The sequence below is a fragment of the Macrobrachium nipponense genome, chromosome 29, assembly GCF_015104395.2.
Source record: "Macrobrachium nipponense isolate FS-2020 chromosome 29, ASM1510439v2, whole genome shotgun sequence".
In the NCBI taxonomy this organism is placed as follows: Eukaryota; Metazoa; Arthropoda; class Malacostraca; order Decapoda; family Palaemonidae; genus Macrobrachium; species Macrobrachium nipponense.
The window spans coordinates 27,088,230-27,108,229 of NC_061092.1; the positions used below are offsets into that span (position 1 = coordinate 27,088,230).

At 36.0% G+C, this 20,000-nt stretch overlaps 1 protein-coding gene across 1 annotated transcript in view; it reads right to left on the reverse strand.

The window, feature by feature from the left end:
* Positions 1-20,000, reverse strand: part of LOC135206206 (aryl hydrocarbon receptor nuclear translocator homolog) — a 180,697-nt gene that overhangs the window by 139,209 nt on the left and 21,488 nt on the right.

Sequence of the window (20,000 nt, forward strand, 5' to 3'; positions counted from 1 at the left end):
GTTTACGTTTCATCATGAAAAAATAAAAGTCCCCCACCCTCACCATATTTTGGTCCCTTTTCTATATTCGCTCATCGCTAACTGCGACCCCCCACAACAGTCGTCTAACAACCAGATATCTACCTCACTAACGCCGGATTTAGGAAACTGCTGTAACACCAGTTTTCGTCACCGTAAATCAATCAATCTACCAATTTGGAACCTCCTCTCACTATTCGGGATTAGAACGCTGGTCCCTCAGTTTGAGCTGAGAAGCTGACCACTGAAAGAGAGCAAGGGATAAAAGGAAGACAGCACTAGTTAAAAAAAAAATAAAGTAAAAAACGGTAAATAACGCGGTTGACCGAATACAAGAACATAAGTGATAAAAAGACAGAACTAGTTAAAGAAAAAGAGAGAGAGAGAGAGAGAGAGAGAGAGAGAGAGAGAGAGAGAGAGAGAGAGAGAGAGAGAGGGGGGGGGAGGAGGGAGGGGATTAGAGGAAGGAAGGCGTACGGTAGAGGGGGTAGTCCGAACAAACCTAGAATAATGGAGGAGGGGGAGGAGGAGGGGGGAATTGGTTAGATTAGGAGATGTGGAAGAGCGAGAGCGGAACAGCAGAACCGCCCGCCCACCTGTCCATCACAACTGTTCGCTGGGCAAACTGGCAGTACACGCTATACTGGCCGTGATCAATAGCTCTATATATCCTCCCCTCGTTAACACAATATCCACAACCTTTACATAACCCCTGCTGCTGCGATACGCTTCTCCTTCTGTTACTACTCTTCTTCTTCTTCTTCCGCTCTTTCTCCCTTCTTCCTTATTTCCCTTTCACTTCCTCGCCTCCTTCCTATCCTTCTTTCCATCTCATATCCATTCCTTCTTTCTTTATCATATTCCCTCCTTCCTTCCTTCTCTTATTCTCTCCTTATTTCTTCCTTTTTTCTCATATCCTCTCCCTCTTTCTTATACTCTCTCCTTATTTCCTCCTCATATCCTCTCCTCCTCCTCCCTTCTTTCCCTCCCACATCCTCCCCTTCTTTAAACAATTAAAATAAGCGAGACCATAACAAAACTGCAGATACGCTGCTGTGGTCTTTACGTAGGACAAAACAAACTGAACTGTCCAAAATCTAACTTCAAAAATACAAGTTCAAATAATAAACTACTGAACAATAATATAATAAACAATTATTATTATTATTATTATCATTCAGAAAATAAACCATATTCATATAGAACAAGACCACAGGGGCCAAAAAATAACAGAAGGCAATGGTAGATATAGAAAGAAGAGGTCACTTATTAAAAAAAATAAGTTATTAATAAATTAAATGATTAAGTCAATAAACATTAAAACACTACCGTTCCCTTAGATAAGATCAGCATAAAAATAAAAAGTGAAAAATTTGCACCAGGTGCAATTTGCAAAATCCAAAATAGCGCATTGTATAAATGTATCGATGAATGAACGATCTGTAATTTTTTTTAATTCACCAAGGTACGGATGATCTGAAAAGCGTATAAATTTGCTCATTTACCTAAGATCTGAAAATTGTATATGTTTACCCATTATGGATGAACTGAACACTATAAATATACCGACGTACGGATAATCTGAAAATTGTATAAGTATAAATATAACGATGTATGAATGATTTGAAAATTATATAGATTTACCTATGTATGAATGATCTAAAAATTGTGTAAATATACCCATGTATCTAACATCTGAAAATTGTATAAATATACCACAAAGTATGAAAGGTCTGAAGATTGTATAAGTATGCCAAAGTATGAATGATCTGAAAATAGTATAACTAGTATACCGATGCCTGTGAATGATCTAAAAATCATATAAATGATCTAAATATTTATAAATTTACCCATGTATCTAGATCTGAAAACTGTATAAAATAAACCGATGTATAAATGATCTGAAAAAAAAGTATAAAAATACCGACGTATGATCGACCAGAGTATAGAAACGGAGGCAATAAAGCAAAGCAAAGAAGGGAATTTCGAAAGCATTCAAATTGCTGCACCTAATAGGCTAATAAAAGATTTAATCGTTGTTACGCCTGTCGACATTCTCTGAAATGGGATGTATGAAGACCTGATAAATGAAATACACAATCGCGTAACTCCGATACAGTCGGCGGCGTCACAATATAGGGATACCAAAGGGTGAAATAACAAAGAAATAATTATTAAAATATGTTTTAAATAATGCCTTCATGTTCATGAATGCGTGTGTTTAACTGCACGACACACATATGTATATATATATATATATATATATATATATATATATATATATATATATATATATATGATATATATATTATAGATATATATATATTATGTATATATATATTTATATATATATATATATATATATATATATATATATATATATGTGTGTGTGTATGTATATATATATATATATATATATATATTATATATATATATATATATATATATATATATATATATATATATATATATATATATATATGTATGTATGTATATGTATATATATATATATATGTATGTATATGTATATATATATATATATATATATATATATATATATATATATATATATATATATATATAAAGGTCATATTAATGTGTGCAAGCATTTACGCACAGCAAAACACACTATACATACATGTGCGTAAATTACAAATAACTGTTATTTATACTACATTAAGCATATTATTTCAAAGAACAATTACCTGACAATAAAGAAATCTAATTAACTCTCTCTCTCTCTCTCTCTCTCTCTCTCTCTCTCTCTCTCTAAATGCCCAATTGACCAACGTAACATTATTCCAAAGAACACTTAACCCATAATCAACAAATCTAAATAGCCCCCCCCCTCTCTCTCTCTCCTCTCTCTCTCTCTCTCTCTCTCGCTCTCTCTCTTCTCCTTATCATTCTCTCCTCTCTCAGCAAAATGCCAAGTGATAACCATCACTGCCCCGCCAGACAAATGAGTGTCGTGCTGCACGGCGCTTAGCACGTTATTTACATGCGACGAATAAGAAGCCTTCATTCCAAACACCGAGAAAAAGATGAAAAAGAAGAAGAAGAAGAAGGTGCATAATGGATGTCAAAGTCGGAAGAAAGAGAAAGACGTAGCACATAAATACACACACGCGCATTCCTCACATTTTTTGGTGAAATATAGTTTGGATGCATTTAGACGTCCTCGTTAAAATTAAACGTGAGCATACTTTGGATGTGTTTATACATCATACACGTCTGCTTTCTTTAGATATATTTATACATCATAAAAGTCAACATACTTTGGAGCTATTTGTAAACGTCACTGTTACAAATAACCGTCAACATATTTTGGAGGCATTTATACGCTATCGTCAGAAATAAACGTCAACATACTTTAGAGGCATTTATACGTCATTTTTACACAAAATAATAGTCAACATACTTTGAAGGTATTTATACGTCATCTTTAGAAATAAACGTCAACATACTCTTGGGGTATTTATAAATCATCGTGAGGAATAAACATCACCATGCTTTGAAGGTATTTCTAAGTCATCGTTAAAAATAAAACGTCGTCTTAAACGGCACATTATTATTATTATTATTATTATTATTATTATTATTATTATTATTATTATTATTATGATGATGAAATAAACGTCAGGTTTTAGGCGGCACATTATTATTATTATTGTTATTATCACAGTCTTCATTTTATTATTATTACTGGCTTATATATATTTCCAACTACCACTAAAGACTAATTTTATTTGCAACCTGCAACGCAGAAAATTCACGATAAATACTAACACTACAAAGCAAGACAGAGATAAGCACGGGATTAATAAAAAATTCACAATATCGTGAAAAATTGTTGTATAATATAAATCCATAATTATATGGTAAATTGTAATATTTGTAACATTTTGTAACATAAAAACAAAGGCTTTGAAAAAAAAAATTTAACATAAACACTGAGGAGGAACATGTTTTTAACTTATTTTTTTACAAATAATACCACTTATTTATATAATTGTGGATTTTTATTATACAGCAACAAGATTATTATTTGAACACAAGAGTTCATTCTTACGAAACAAGAAACCTGGGCAGTCATTCAGTATCTAAAGAACTTCACCTTACGCGTATGTCAAAATAAAAGAAAATGCGATGATACAAAAATAATTGGGGAATTTAATTATAAAGCAAAGCAACAAAATTATTATTTAACAAGTCAATTCATTAGTACGAAACAAGTCTGGCAGTCATTAAGCATCTAAGTAACTTTCCAAGTACGAAAAAAAAGGATGGGGGTTATATAAAAGTTCATTTAAATAACGAAAATCTCAAAAAATGTCTACACAATTTCTCACGTACGTCAAAAAAAAAGGCCCAAGTATATAAACGTGCATTCAATAAGTAAAACGGAGAATCTTTCATAAAACCCTAGACAGAGGCGGAAAGGGAAGCAGGAGCAGCTTAAGAAATACAGATCTAAAATTTTTAGCATTGACGAACTTTTCTTTAACGCTCCATTTATCCACATTAACGGAAGATCGAAAAAAAAACTTTATAAAACATTAGTATATAATATTACATTTAAATAAACCTCAAGAGACCATTACATAAAACAGAAAAAATACCTCTGCAGAACCAAAGGCATAATCAAAATCTTACGAAATACGATCCCAATCTAAAATTTTTGTCCCTTAAAAAAAAAATAACACTTAAAGGGCTTTTAACGCTCCATTCATCGGTATTAGCGGAAGATCGCCATAAAAAATCATCAAAAAATACGAGTAAATGAAAAAAATATGAGTAAATAAAAGTGAATTTAAATAATAATAATAAAACTTCGGCAGAACCAGAAGCAGAAACAGAAGTTTACAACATACGATACAAATCTAAAATAGGAAAAAAAATCCTGAGAATTTAAATAACAAAAACCTCAAGGGACCGTTTCATAAACCAGAAGACTAAAACCTAGGCAATAACAAGCTACAAAATAAAGTATAAACCACAAAGTTTTACCCCCGAAAAAAAGAAGAAAAAAAAAAAGCTGAAGGGCTTTTAACGCTCCATTCATCAGCATTAGCGGAAGATCGCGATTTATCATGATTTAACAAGACACAAAGATGATGCAACTCATCTGCATGATGGCCGAAAAGCATTACATCCTAATAGTCGCCGCTAAACCCATCAGGGGAGAGAGAGAGAGAGAGAGAGAGAGAGAGAGAGAGAGAGAGAGAGAGAGAGAGAGAGAGAGATTATTTACATCGGAACACAAAAGCAAAAACCGACTAAGGTGACTACGAAATTATATAACTATATGAGAGAGAGAGAGAGAGAGAGAGAGAGAGAGAGAGAGAGAGAGAGAGAGAGAGAGAGAGAGTAAAAGTTATTTGGGGAGAGATGTACGGTAACAACATAACATTTAATTCCGAAGAAAATAATTTTAAAGGGATTTAAAAAAATCGACTATGATATCTACAAAATTACTGAGAGAGAGAGAGAGAGAGAGAGAGAGAGAGAGCCCGATTACTTGGAGAGAGATGCACGTTAACATAACATTTACATCCGATGTATACATATTAAAATTCTAGCGCAATTTTCTTCCAATTTCTTGTTACAAATGTAGATAATTTTTCACCCAATGCTATATCAAAATTCTAGAGCATTGTTCATCCAAAGCTATATTATAATCCTTGAGCATAGAGCATATTCTAGAACATTTTTCATCCAATTTATATTGCTATTCTAAAGCATTTTTCACCCATTGCTATGTTAAAATTCTACAGCATTTTTCACCCAATGCTATATTAAAATTCTAGCTTTTTTTTCACCCAATGCTATATTAAAATTCTAGCGGTTTTCACCCAATGCTATATTAAAATTCTTGCGTTCTTTCACCCAATGCTATATTAAAATTCTTGCGTTCTTTCACCCAATGCTATATTAAAATTCTAGCGGGTTTTTCCTCAATGCTATATTAAAATTCTAGCGGTTTTTTCCTCAATGCTATATTAGAATTCTAACGGTTTTTTCACTCAATGCTATATTAAAATTCTAGAGCATTTTAAATTCAATGCTATATTGCAATTCTAAAGCATTTTTCATCCGACGCTATATTAATATTCAATAGCATTTTTTACTCAATGCTACATTAACATTCTAGAGCATTTTTCACCCAATGCTATACTAAATTCAACGTAATTTTTTACCTAATGCTATATTTAAATTATAAAGCATTTTTTACAAAATGCTACATTAAAATCATGGAGCACTTTATACCCTATGATATTTTAAAATTCTAGAGTAATTTTAATTCAATGCTATGTTGCAATTCTAAAGCATTTTTTATCCAGTGCTACATCAAAATTTTAGAGCATTTTTCACTCAACGTTATATCAAATTTAGAGGTAATTTCTCACCTACTGCTATATTTAAAATATAGAGCATTTTTTCACACAATGCTACATTAAAGTTCTAGAGCATTTTTCTCTCAATGCTACATAAAAATTCTAGACCATTTTTCACTCGATGCTACATTAAAATTCTATTGCTATTTTCACTTAATGTTGCAATAAAATTCTAAAGCATTTTACACTCAATGCTACATTGCAATTCAAGAGCATGTTTAAACTATTTTTCATCCAATTCTCTATTACAATTCTAGAGCAACTTTCATCTAATTTACTACAATTCTGGACATTTTTCATCTAATGCTTATTACAATTATAGGGGATTTTTATTCGATGCTACATTATAATTCTAGTTCATTTTCCATCAAATTCTTTATTACAATTCTAGTACATATTCTAAAGTATTTTCCATTCTATGCTACATTAAAATTTTAGGGAATTTTTCATCCAATGGTACATTAAATTCCTAGAGAATTTTCCATCCAATGCTATTTTAAATTCTACAGAATTTTTTATCCAACGCTACATTAAAATTCAAGAGTATTTTTCATCCAATGCTACATCAAACGTCAAAAAAAGAACAATTATAATAATCCCCAAAATAATAATGAATGGTACCTTTAAACTATCACAGCAAATGCAATCGCCTCATTACGTCGCCTAAAAAGACTCGGGGTATTAAGTAATGAATCACAATTACCAGGCAATTGCTCACGCGACGCTGGCAAGCAACTTCGCACAATAATAAATTAAAAACAGATGGATTATTTAATTTCTCAAACAGGAATCCCGTCAGGTAAACAAGAAACCACGTTGATACCTCCAATGCAATGAATTACAACTCTCAAAACGAGTCTCATTGTATTTTGATAAGTTATTTTTTATTTCGTAATTTATTAATTTGGTAATTTATTTTTTTCCCCAATGACAGATATCTTCGGTAAACAGGACACACCACGTAATATATGAATGCAAGTGCATAACTTCCCTAAAACCATTCTCCTTGTATTTTTAATCATTTATATTTTTATCTATATATTTATCAATTTGGCCGTTTATCTTTTTTATTTTCTAGTAAGAGACCTCTTCTTTCTGTATTTTCTATTTCGCATTCCGTTACAAATTCTGTTGCTTCTTTCAAATGAACAGCGTATTCGTTGGAAGCTTCAATTTCAAGTCAAGTGGCCTTGTTCCATTACATATAGGGCTCCTCTTCTGAATAATAATAATAATAATAATAATAATAATAATAATAATATAATAATAATAATAATAACGCAGTAAGACCGATAAAACACCACTGCGAACATTTAAATAACGCCAATAATAATAATAATAATAATAATAATAATAATAATAATAATAATAATAATAACAATAATAATAATAATGAAGTAAGAACAATAATAAAATTCCAACACGAACATTTAAATAAAGCACCCCTCAAAAAAAAAAAAAATCGGAAGAGTAAAGAACCACAGAGTACAATAATCACAGAACCGTCATTGAAACTGTGAACAACTGAAGTAGGAAACAATTACGAACACTTATCTATCAAACAATTACGAACACTTTTATATCAAAGCCCGTTTAAACACGATGATGGCAAGGTCGACGGCGGCGGCGGTGGGCCACTTTCACAGGTAATGAAAGGAAATAAAAAAAAAAAAAATAAAAAAAAAAAAAAAAACGCATATATCAAATCCACAAATCTCCCTCCCCTTCTTCCTCTCACTTCCTCCTCCTCCTCCTTTTCACTTCCTCTCAGACTAAAAATGGACAAAAATACAGGGGACGACTCTGCGGCCATGATACATGCCCCGATATCACGCCAGTCAGTCAGTCATTCACAGTCGCTGTCTCTGTCTCGGCATTCGTCATCCGCCGATTTGGCCGAAAAGGACACTCACTGGCCAACTAATGCAAGTCAATTAGGTAGCGCCCCGCAGCTCGCTCTCCAATCCGGCGAAAAATGACGAATAAAAGGGCGTAAAAGATGACAGGGATAAGCAAGAGTCTACTGGTCATAGATTAAGAGATGAGTACGAATTTTCAAAAGGGAGTTCAGTGATTGCTGGTAATAGAATAAATGGCTAATTAAGAGTTTTCACAGGGATTAAAATGAATTTTGGTAAAAGGATAAAAAGATAAGAGTTTTCAGGAGGAGATTAAATGACTATACTGGTTACAAATGACGGTCGTGAGGGCGTTAGGAAGAGCCTTGTCCTCTGTATAAAAGGATAAGTAAAAGTTTTCTAAAGGAGAATCAAATGACTTCTGGTTATAAATGACGGTAATGAGCGAGCGTGGAGGAGGTGGCGGCGGAGGAGGAGGAGATGGAGGAGGAGGAGGAGGGCGCCAGGCAGTCTTCTTCTTCTCCTCTTCTCCTTCCCTGATCAAGGGTCATTCCAATTGACAATTATTAACGATCACCGTGCGCCGAAGGGGAGGTTCAAATACAACAATTTGTCAGAGGCGGGAAAAAAAAAAAAAAAAAAAAAAACCTGACGGATGCGGACCGATCTCAGCTTCTTCTTCTCCACAGAATCGTCCACGAGACGAAGAAGGCGAAGAAGGAGATTATGATGACGATGACGAAGAAGTCGCCGCTGCAGAACAGCAGCACCAAAGAGCAAGAACTAATACTAATGGTCCCCGACCCCCACGAGAGAAGCACAGCAGACAAACGTACGTCGAGGGGGACGGGGCGTGGAAGGGGAAGGGGGGAGGGGAAGGGGGAGGGGCTGTTCGCTGAAGGGCGCGTGAGTTGCTGAAGGAAGGGTAGGTAGGGAGGGGTATAAGGGGTGTGGGTTTGGGGGAGGGGGATGGGGTAGGGGGTATCGGCGGCAGTAGTAGTAGTAGTAGAAGTAGTAGTAGTCTTTAGATGTCGTGTGGCTGGGAGGGCTAAAACCTGGAGCCCGCGGCACGCGACACCCCCCCCCCCCCCCCCAACCCGCCCTTTTCTCCTCTCCCCCACCTTTCCCCTTCTTGGATTCAACCCCTCCAATATTCTCCCCACCCCTCTCCCCGTACTCTAACCAATTTGGCTCCTCCCATCACGATATAACAACCCCCCTCAAATCCTCAATCCCCCCCCCAACCCCCACCCCCCCAACGTTTCGAACTCGCCCTATCATACACCACCACTCCAGAACTCATCACGCCACTTGCGTTGATGATGTCTTCATTGGTCCATCGAAACAAACACCCACAGACGAGGGCTTCTTCATTCAAGACTCGCCTTCCCCAAAGGCTAATTCACCCAATTCGTCCTAATAATTCGTCGCTACTTAACATCAAAAGAAAACCAGAAGACCAGAATAAACATTAAACAACTCCGCGGTATACTTGAGACCAAACGGAAGCACTCGTTAATCCGGCAATTGCAAAATACAAAATGTATATAAATAAATAAAATAAAATAAACAAAAATATGCCCAAACGAAAGCACTCATTAACCCGGCAACTGAAAAATCAAAAGGAAGTTTATGATACTTTGAATTCGGAAGGGGACCTCTTGCTTGGGCCTATGAGATTTCTATCCTACGCAATCCGTCCCCTTTCTCCCCTCGGAAGAACACACGCTTTCATGCCACGCCCCCTTTTTTCCAGGCAAAACTCCCAAGCTCCTCCCCCTTACCTGAGTTCGTTCTCTCTCTCTCTCTCTCTCCACTTTGGGTCAGCTCCTTCACTAGGCTACTACATCAGATACTTCACAGAATCATATACGTATGTCAACTTTGGGTCACCTACTTCACTGGGCTACTACAAGAAAGTTCACAGAAACATGTGTATGTATGTAATATATAATTAACATTTACCTATATATTATATATATTATATAATTATATATATCATTAAATATATATATATATATATCTATATATATATATAAATTATTATATATATATTAATATATATAGATTGATATATATATATATCCATGGAACGTGGAAGAGAATATGAAGGGAGGAGCAGTAAAAGGAATGAAAGGGACAGCTAGGGGCAGAAGTGACGATAAAAGAACCTTCGTAAATTATTATATTATTATTATTATTATTATTATTATTCAGTTGATGAACAACAAGCCCACTAAAGGGGTCATTAAATAGAAATTCAAGCTTAAATATAATATGGGGCTCATTAGGAAATAAAAGAAGGTAAAAGGAAATGCAGAAAGCATAAAGAAGAGATGTCACTTATTAAAAAATTATTAATTAACAAATTGATAATAATGTATTAAGATGCAAGGAGAATACGATTAAGGTAATAATGACAGAATCACAACCAAAGACCAGGCAACCAATAGCAACAGAGGTTGAAAACAAAATTCAAAATATTATGAAGAAATTTAAACTTAGAATATTTTAACTTCTGTGAAACCTGAACACTAACTGCAGATCACCTGCAAGTATATTAGACCTAAGGTTACGCAACAATCATGCAGACGGGATCGATCATAATGGCGCCTATCTATTTACACCGAAACCAAGGAACTTCCAAACATCAGCAAGGAACATCACTTGGGGAGAGAGAGAGAGAGAGAGAGAGACGAGAGAGAGAGAGAAAGAGAGAGACGAGAGAGAGAGAGAGAGAGAGAGAGATATTCATAACTGTGAACATACACTCCACAGCTAACTTTAATTTTTTGTTCCCAAATTATATATATATATATATATATATATATATATATATATATGAGTGTGTGTGTGAATATACAAATACATACATACTTATATGATGAAACTACAGTATGTAACGGATGAAGGGGGGGGGGGGACGAAGACGACAAGCAAAAAGCATCAGGGCCTAATCTGACAACCTTACGAAGCTGCAAATGGGGTTGAGAGGGAAGTTTCGTGACCTCTTAAATAAAACCGCTCTGGGGAATAATTATAAAAGGGCCGGATTATACGAATATCCTGAGAGCGGAAAGATTTTCCTCAAGTTACATCTAGTTATATAATAATAATATAATAATTTAATAATAATAACTAATAATAATAATAATAATAATAATAATAATAATAATAATAATAATAATACAAGTCTTCTTGTATTTTAATAATTTAATTATATTTTTATTATTTTTTAATTTATGTTTTTTTTAATAACTGACCTCTTCTTCCTGCATTTCCTTTCCCTTCAGTACTTCCTTCGAATGAACACCATATATAATAATAATAATAATAATAATAATAATAATAATAATAATAATAATAATAATAATAATAACTGGAAAGTACCTCAATAATGCTAAATCCCTTATTCATTTTTTTTTATAAATATTCGAATTTGGGAAAAATTCAACCAGATTACAAATGTCTTCAGGTGATTTGCTCCTTATAAGTTTGAAATAATGCTCGATGCCGGAAGTATCTACAAAATAACAATGTCAGTGTAAATGTATATTAATAACCAGATAAATTAATATTCAATATATATCTAAATAAACATCCTCCTACACAGAAGTTAATATATCACTGTGAAACTAACTGAAATCGCGTGACTGAGATCAAGAGACTTCATTTAACCTAAGTTTATTTATTGAAAACAAACCACTCGACAAAAAATTAAAAAAAAGGCACCAATACATCAGAAGAAGGATGTGCCATGTAATATATCATGTAATATAAAGATATCTTCAATCACGATGTCAATCTTAATCCTTCGACTTTTGTCAAGCTTCCTACTTCCTTTCATCCTTCCCCAATTCTCCTCTCAATCCTGCTTTCAATCTTAATCCTATATCCTAGGATCTTTCCCAAATACTCTTCTCAATTCTACTTACTATTTTAATCCTTCGACCTCTATCTAATATCCTACGATCCTTCCCCAATTCTCCCATCAATCCTGCTTTCTCCCATATCCGAAACCCTTCGCCAATTCCCTTCTGAATCCTACTGTTAATCCGAATCCTCCGACCTCCTATATCCTATAGGATCCTCCCTATTCCCTTCTCAGTCCTGCTTTCCCAAATTCCTCCTTCAACAATCCTCCTTCCAATCCAAATCCTTCGACCTCCTATATCCTAGGATCCTTCCCAATTTCCTTCTCAACCCTGCTTTCACAAATTCCTCCTTCAATCCAGCTTACAATCCTAATCAGTCGACCCAATATATCCTACGAGCCTTCCCAATTGCCTGCTCGATCCTGCTTCCAACCTTGATCCATCGACTTCTGGCCCGTGTCCTATATCCCACAGCCCTTCCTCGACTCTTCCGTCAATCCTGCCTTCAACCTTAATAACCCCTCTCATCCTTCATAATATCCTGGAGCTCATCCTTCGCTATCTATCCTCCTACAGTCGAAAACACCGCCGCCACTTCCGCGTGCTCTGTTAATTATAGGTACAATTATCCGGTGTTTACTCGGTATGCAATAAGTGCGCCGCATCAACTAACGACCTGGTAATAAAGACCACCATAAGCCCCATCCCCCTCCCCCCCCCCTCCCCCTCCCCCCTCAACTTCCCCCCAAAACTCCTCCTCGTTAACGACCCGCAATCACGAATCACAGTTAAGAAAAGGTTAATGGACACTGTGTACTCGTTAGATAGCTCGGTCTGAGAGAGAGAGAGAGAGAGAGAGAGAGAGAGAGAGAGAGAGAGAGAGAGAGAGAGAGCATTTTCAAACCGACTGCAGCAAGGAATCCTTGACGTTTTCAGTACCGCAAAATTCGCGCCCTACTATTAATTAGGGGTAAATTATATTAATATTATAATTGACAACAATAACTACTATACTCTTAATAAGGCATCGCATAAAAGTAGGAAAATAACGAGAGAGAGAGAGAGAGAGAGAGAGAGAGAGAGAGAGAGAGAGAGAGAGAGAGAGAGAGCGCTACTCAATTTCACTTTTCATCCCGTCAAACAGAAAAGAGAAAAACTAATCCGTTTCGCCTTACATCCTGACGAACAGGAGAGAGAGAGAGAGAGAGAGAGAGAGAGAGAGAGAGAGAGAGAGAGAGAGAGAGAGAGAGTTAAAAACAAAAGGCTGACAAAAAGTCTGACGATAAATTTCTGCCAGTTGAATTTCGAGGGCTCCTTTTTTTCCCTCCCCTAGCAATCCAAGGCTAAGGTGTTGCAAGGGAAAACCCGTGCAATGACGAGACGAGAGATAGGGATGACAGTGCAAAATATTAAACAAAATCGTGTAATCGACAAAAAAAACACAAAGGAAAAAAAAAAAACTAAAGGAAAGACATTATTAACAACCAACGAGACTTTGCAATTGGAACCTTAAAACTTCAAGCGAAGACGCAGTGCATGACTAGACGCAAACAATTCTCCTTTTACTTAAATCCTTTGTTTACTTTTTTACCAATTTATTCATTGATTTGTATTTTCTTTTCTGATAAGTGACCTCTAATTTGTGTATTTCCTCTTGCCTTCTGTTAATTCTCTCAAATAAACACTATTATAATCTTTCGGAGCTAAATTTTCAAGGCATCGGCCACTATGGTGGGCTTGTTCCATATGAATAGGGTTCATTTTAATAATAATATTAATAATTCTGTTTTTCCTATAATCTTCTATTATTTCTTTCTAATAAACGCAATATTTTTTTAAAGCTTGAGTTTCAAGTCAGTGACCCATGTGGTGGGCTTGTTCCATATGAATGGGGTTTATCTCCTGAATAATAATAATAATAATAATAATAATAATAATAATAATAATAATAATAATAATAATAATAATAATCATAATAATAATAACAATAATAATAATAATAATAACAATAATAATAATAATAATAATCTTATACACACGAACAAAGCTGTGGAAATCAATGTAGGAAATCTTATATCACAGCCTGCAAAGAACAGCGTCATTCAAGTTCTAAAGGTTCCCTCGGGAAAAGGCCCCAGTTATTAATAAAAACAGGAAATTTCAAGAAATAAGTGTATCACCAAAAAGGTGACATCTTTACAGCAAGAATGGAATGGAATATAAAATTTAGGCCAAAGGCCAAGCACTAGGACCTATGAGGTCATTCAGCTTTGAAATAGAACTGACTGTTAAAAGATTTTAAATGTGTAACAGGAGGTAAACCTCGCAGATGAACTACGAAACGATTGTTGGGGAAGGTGAAAAGTAAGAGAGCAGAGAGAATTTGAATGCGGGCAGAGTTAATGGAATGAAAGGGGTTACTGCTATAAGGCACACTGCGAAGAACCTAAGTAATGCCTATAGTGTACCGTGAGAGGTACGCTGAATTTACAAGAGACTTATGCTGGCGATCTGTAAATCTACATAAATTGTAAACAATGAACACAATATACAGAATGAACAAGTCAAGTAAAATTCATAAAACAATACACTTCTTATCTAAATACAAAGCAGAACTATCAAATTACTCAATAAAATACAATAAGAAAAATAAAATAAAAATAAGATTACAATAGAAATTACTATAAAATAACAGGAGGCACATCCTACAGACGTCAGCGCCGGGTCTTCCGATGACCTCATGCCCGTTTCCGACGTGTGAGGCAACGGGATAATAATTATGAAAGCAAGGGTTTGAGAACAAACACTCATGAAGTCGTAACTCGACAAAAACTGCGACTTCGCTGATAATAGACAAAACGATCTGGTTCTTAAACAAATGTTTCGTAGTCTATCTTTTCCGTGTATTTTTTCATAAATTAGAATATCCAAGTTTATTTTTAGCTTTTTTAAAAATTGATTTTTTTTCTACTAACTGATCTGTATTTTCTATTACCTTCTGTTGCTTCTTTCAATGAACACCAGATTCTTTGGAAGCTTGAATTTGAGTCACTGATCCCTCTGGTAGGCTTGCTCAATAATAATAATAATAATAATAATAATAATAATAATAATAATAATAATAATAATAATAATAATAATAATAATAATAATAATAATCGCTAGATCACCTCGGACTTAGCATGGTAAAGTAGGGCCTATGATTACTTTAAATCTTTGGAAATAATTATCACGAATTTTAAAAGACACCCTTCACCCTTTCAGTCACAATAAACAAATGTATTTTTTCTTGATTTCGATTCTTGCCGCTTTAACCAAATGTGAAATTAATTTAATAACTGTCTAAAATCAAAGCGCCGTTTCTCCAAGTTTCCCAAATAATGACCCTTTATATGCAACAGGCGAGGAACCCCATATGAAACCCCGAAAAAGTTCGGTCCTCAACAATTTCAAGGTAATCTGAAAAATAATAATAAAAAAAAAAAACCTAAAAAAAAAAAATAAAAAAAAAAATAAAAAAATAAATAAAAAAAAACAGCCCTCATGTCTCGCCAAACCACATCCGGTCCATGAAATTTTACATATGTCATCAATGCAAAGTTTTTTTTTATATATGTAATAAACGCTACATTCTCGCCAGACTGTCTTAAATGTCAGTTTATGTCCCTCATAAATATTATTATTATTATTATTATTATTATTATTATTATTCAGAAGTTGAACGCCATTCATAAAGAACAAGCCCACCAGAGGGGTCACTGACTTGAAATTCGAGCTTCCAAAGAATATGCCGACCATTTGAAAGAAGTAACAAAAGGTGTTGGGAAATGCAAAAAAGAGAGATCAATTTACTACAATATACAATAACAAATTAACATATAATTACTTATAAAATGTAAGTAAGTGATTAAAATAGAAAGAGCATTGAATTCGGGTAGTGATGCATCGCATCTTCGCTTGGACTTAAGAATTTGCACGATATCCTCAGTAGGGAGACTCTTCCACTGACCAACGGTGAACGGTGTGAGGAACAAAGGACCTCTGGAAATGAGAACTTCGACACAAAGAAGCGTATTGAAGAATGATACTAATTACATAAATATCATTCTTAATCAGATGGACAAGTCGGAAACACGTTACCCTTTGCAATACTGAATAATGAGAATGACTTAAATAATTGTAAGTACTTGTTACTGAACCTCCAATGTTCAAATGACGAGACAATTCAGTTTCCTCTACCACCTGTGCCAGAATTGATTAGCAGGTAACGCGAAATGCGAATAGAATATACTATAGAATTTACGCCTAAGGCCAAGCGCTGGGACCTATGAGGTCATTCAGCGCTGAAAGGGAAATTGACGCAAAAATGGTCTGAATGGCGTAACAGGAGGAAAATCTCGCAGTTGCAAGTAAGATTAAATAAAGAATATGAATGGAGGCATAACAAAAGGAATGAAAGGAGTTGCAGTTAGAAGCCGAAGGGACGCTGCAAAGGACCTTAAGTAAAGCCTACACTACACCGCATGAGGTGCACTGACGACACGGCACTACATCCCTACGGAGAAACGTGAAATTTAATGATTCAGTGGCGTTTTATCCTAAGCTACAGATATTCACATCGAGAGCGAATTTCACAAAACTTACAAACTAAGGGAACTCAAAACAGATTGAACAGAACAACTAGACATTTATTTCTCACGGTCATGACTAAAACAACACGGTCGCAACAACATCGAACAACGTCAAAACAACAGTAAACGCGAGATTATAGAAATCCTTATCGCCATGTCTATATATTTTTTTTTCTTTTGCTTTTTTTGTTAACAAATGGACACTTCGCCACTAACGCAACAGGCCATAAAACAAAGGAGAAAAGAGAACTGGTCAAAGCGTGACGGTTTTTTTTTTTTTCATCTTTTTTTCCTTTATCTCTTAAACCAAAACCCTGAGAGAGAGAGAGAGAGAGAGAAAATTTTATGCCTTCTTCATCTCTTAAAACTCTTAAAGCTAAATCCTGAGAGAGAGAGAGAGAGAGAGAGAGAGAGAGAGAGAGAGAGAGAGAGAGAGAGAGAGAACGCGTACCCAGGACACAGAGAACAACCACTTGGGAGGCAGGTACCCGACTGCATGCAATGACCAAAGGTGGTGGTAAAAAAAAAAAAAAAAAAAAAAAAAAAAAAAAAAAAAAAAAAAAAAAAAAAAAAGAGGAGGAGAATGAATATTCAGGTATACATACACAGGTACACTGAATATTGAAAAGACGAAATGCACATGAACACATGTTTCCATTTGAAACTCGCTTATCAAACTTACGACGATGAAACAATAGTAGACGGATTTTAGCGGAAGACATTCTTTTGAAACCTGATGACAAAATGCTCGTGCGAACGAACATCCTACACAGGAAATTACTAAGGAAAATATGAACTCGAGAAAACACATACACACTATATATATCTCTCACAATGAATATCATCATGTTTACAGACATGTTTAGTCACTGACAGATATTTTTTCCAAGATACAACGCAAACAACACCATATAGCTAAAAAGAGCTATTCAAGAACAATACTTCGTTTACCTTCATAAATGAATGTAAGCATTATGAAGAATTTATCACTTCACTTATTGATCAAATAACTCAACAGCATTCTCTTCACCACTGAACGGTTGATCACCATTTATTCCAGACCTATGGTACCTGAGAGAGAGAGAGAGAGAGAGAGAGAGAGAGAGAGAGAGGCGGAGGAGGAGGGTATCACAAAGCCAATTAATCCGTGAAAAGTCTATAAGTTAACTCTTGCGGCCCAATTCCCCAAACGGGGCAAACCTGCTGACAAGGCCAGTTTCCACGCTTTTGGGCAGCGAGCGCGCACGCGCGCGGGTATGTAAGCGCCCTTATGCGCAAGCTAGCCGATGCAAGTCGAAGGTGTGGGTATGAGCAGAGAGAGGTTGAGATGAGATTGAGATGGGTTTGAGGGTATTAATGGGATGATGAGAGAGAGAGAGAGAGAGAGAGAGAGAGAGAGAGAGAGAGAATGGAAGGATGGCGTGGAGGGGTAGGGGAAGTAGGAAAGGGGGGATAAAAATAAAAAGCGGAGATGAGATTGAGATGGGTTGGAGGGTATCAATGAGATGGTGTGATACAGATAAGAGAGAGATACATAAGGGGTAAGGGATGGAAGGGAGGGGGATAAAGAGTGAGATGAGATTGAGATGAGTTTGAGGGTATTAATGGGATGGGGGTGGTTCAGAGAGTGAGAGATAGGGGTAGGAGATTGATGGGAAGGGGGAAGGGGAAGGGGATAAAAAGGGAGGTTCCGAATCCTCCGACCATTACCACCTTCCAACCATTCATTTGGCATTCCGATCTTCCCTAAGTTCCCACGACCTCGGGCCCCGACTCTACTTCGGATGGGAACTGGGCATGGAATGGGGGATGGGGGGGAAGGGGGGCGAGGGGAGGGGGAACGGGTAGAGGGATGGGAGGGGGAGAGGGACACTCGGAAAGGAGCTGGGCATGATATAGGGGAGGGGGATGGAAAGTCGTGGGAGAGGGGAGGGGGAAATGGGCATAATACCCTTCCCCACACTGATCCTACCCCCCCCCCCCCCTTAGGACCCCGCATACACATCACTATCACAGAAATACATACACGGACAGGATCTCTTTTTATATCCGGCTCTCTCTCTCTCTCTCTCTCTCTCTCTCTGAAATGGATATGCCCTCATATTACACAGCATTTTTTCTACTTAAGAGCGCTGACCAATAAAAATTTACCAACGATTTTATTTCCATGACTAAGATGAAATCGTGTTAAATGGAGAGAGAGAGAGAGAGAGAAGCTAGTTGAGAGGGAGAGAGAAGGAGAGAGAAGAGGATTGAGAGAGAGAGAGAGAGAGAGAGAGAGTAAATTGTCCATTGACAAACTGCAGCTCAAGATGCCCAAAAACACCAAACGGATAAACGGCATGAGGAACAAATTTTCACGTGTTTATTATTATTCAAGAGATGAACCCTATTCATATGGAATAAGTCCACAAAATGGGCCACTGATTTGAAATTGAAGTTTCCGAAGAATAAGGTGATCATTTGAAAGCAGTAACAGAAGGTAATAGGAAATACAAAAAGAAAAAAAATAAATTAAGAAATAAATAAAAATGTACGAAAATTATTTTCATTAACTTCGTAGAAGATGCGGAAACACTTATGACAAGTACAGTACAAATTAAACGCCTGAAAGATGAGTACTGAACAAATTACACGCCTGAAGTATGAAAGTACAGAACAATTAATCCATGCGCTTGAAGTGTGATATATACAGAACAAATTCAAACGCCTTAAGTATGAAAAGTACAGACCAATTAAATTAACGCCTGAATTATGAGAACTACAGAACAACTGAAACATCTGATGTATGAGAAACAGAACAATTCGAACGCCTGAAGTATGAAAGCACAGAACAATCCCAGATGCCTGTCACAGAGGAATGCCTGCACCGCACGCATCCATCTGATCGAAGACCAAAGACGGGCCAGAAAAGTTTCCACGAACCGAAGACGAGGAGGGAGGGAGGGAGGGCAGGGCATTGACGTCAGACTATTCTGTACAAATGATACGGCGTCCTGCAAGGTGAGGGTCCATTACAATAGCGCGATGTCCTCCCCCTCCTCCTCCTCCTCCTCCTAACTCATGACAAAAGCCGATATGTGAGGTGGCTGCAGGTAAAGTCGCCTTCAGGTAGGTGCTGGCTGATGTTCCTGAGAGGAAACACTGCAGGCACAATGAAGAAACTGATACAAATCTTTCAGTGCATGATGAACTGGATGGGAATGGAAACTTTGAGAC